Raw genomic sequence first — 2,031 nt, 5'->3', positions numbered from 1 at the left:
CAAAATTATTTTAGGCTTTTACGCCGGCAATAAAAAGCTTGCTAACTTTTTGAAACTACTTGTAAAAACTCCAGCTCTTTTCGCTAGTTCGGAATTGCGCCCTCTGGCGTTAAACTGCAAAACAATTGGCTGACTGAAGGCGTGCACTATACCTTGCGTTCGTTTACTTTTTGCCTCTTAAAAAATAGTATATGCTCTCTGTTTTTTTAAGGATTGCGGTAATTTCCATCAATGAAAACCGAATTAATATATCGTATACCGAGATTCAGCGGGAACAGAGCTCACTGACGAGCAGAAATCAAAACTTCTGGTACTTTTGGAAGCAAAACTTCTTACAGGGCTAAGCACCCAGATTCTTGTCTGAGAGGGCAGACTGTATCTACTGCGGCAGGGGTTTTTTGGTGGGGTGGGGGCTTGGAAGACAAAAACAAGCGCACTTTCTCATCCACCCACCAACCCCTTTCGGATATTTCTTACGTACAAATACAGGTGTTTTTTCACCCGGTTTGTATTGTACAATTCTGTTCCAACCTGTGTTCGCTTTTTCCTCAATTCCGAATGAACCATATGAAGCTTTTTTGATGTGAACCTTGCCTGGCATTTTCCCCAGATTAACGTCCTCTTGGAGTTGGCATTGCAAAACTCCCCTCTCCCACCTTGCTTCCAACAAGTTTCCTAAGCAAACCAAAACAACCGCAAACGTCAACCTTGCAACACCACCTCCCCTACTTCCCCCGGCTTTCTAAGGGGAGAGACCTTCTGACTGAACATGCTGGTCTTCTTTCCCGCGTGGCTTCCCGCGTCCAATGGGTCTCTTTCTGAGTTTCATCAAGAATCTAGGAGTGGGAAGCTTTCGCATTCCTAGCTGGAAAAGTCAGAATCGTCCTTAAGCGTTGAGTCCCAGCGTGTTTGCACGCCAAGAGCAAAGGGGTGGACGCCATTCCGACTGCTTTCCGCAACCCGTGCTCTGGTGGTGCCTGAAGTACTTACCACAGCTTTCCTTCGATCTCCGGAGCCAGGTGGAAAGCCTCGGCTGGTCACTATCACTTGCACACTCGCGATAGATTTATTTCCCGACTCTTCCCGCTCAAAACCCCTCCGCCGTTTTCCCCTCAATTACCAAACTTCTCCAGTCCTTTCCCGTCTTCCGTATTTTTTTGCTGCCCGAAAGCGAAAAGATTCGCTAGTAACGTGGCGAGTTGAAGGCTTTGAGGAGCCCTTTACGGAGGAAGCGTCCCTTGCTGCCTTTCCGAGGTTCAGCACCTCGGACAGTTCCCGAAAAGGCGCTCAATTGAACGGGCGGTTGGCTTGCCCTTCTCCCGTCCCCCTCACCTCCGCCCTCCAGTGGCCGGCCCCATGAATTGGTGGAAACAGCCCGCAGCCATGTGAGTGTTTAAATGCTAGCTGGGTTAGTTGACAGGTGAAATAATAAACATCTGCTACAACACAGAAAGGGAAAACAAGCCTGAAGAGAAGGGCGGGAGAGGGAGCGACAGAGTTTCTGCTCAGGTCTCCCTCTGGGAAAATTATTAGAGGAATAAACAAGAGTGTTTGTTGGAAGAAAAAAAGATAAGAGTGGCCTAACCCGATGCCTTCCCAGTCATACAATCCTAATCCGGTGCCCTCCTAGACTTACAATCCTAGGTTTAGAAAGCTCAGAACTACGTCGCCTTAAACACGACCTAGACATAGCCCTTATAATCATCTGCTACAATGTCCTTCCTATCAATGACTACTTCAGCTTCAACCACAACAACACATGACCACACAACAGATACAAACTTAAAAGTAAACCGCTCTAAACTCGACTGCAGGAAATACAACTTTGGTAACCGAGCAGTTGATGCATGGAACTCACTACCAGACTCTTATCACTTAACCCTCCAAACTTTACTGGGTAGACTATCCACTGTTGACCTCTCTCGATTCCTAAGAGGTCAGTAAAGGGCATGCATAAGTGCACCAGAGTGCCTTCCGTCCCCCGTCCTAATGTTTATCTTTTACTAGTATCATGTATATAAATATTATTAT

Source organism: Erythrolamprus reginae, chromosome 3 (genome assembly GCF_031021105.1).
Source record: "Erythrolamprus reginae isolate rEryReg1 chromosome 3, rEryReg1.hap1, whole genome shotgun sequence".
NCBI classification, from domain to species: domain Eukaryota; kingdom Metazoa; phylum Chordata; class Lepidosauria; order Squamata; family Dipsadidae; genus Erythrolamprus; species Erythrolamprus reginae.
Note: the sequence above shows the minus strand (reverse complement) of the source record.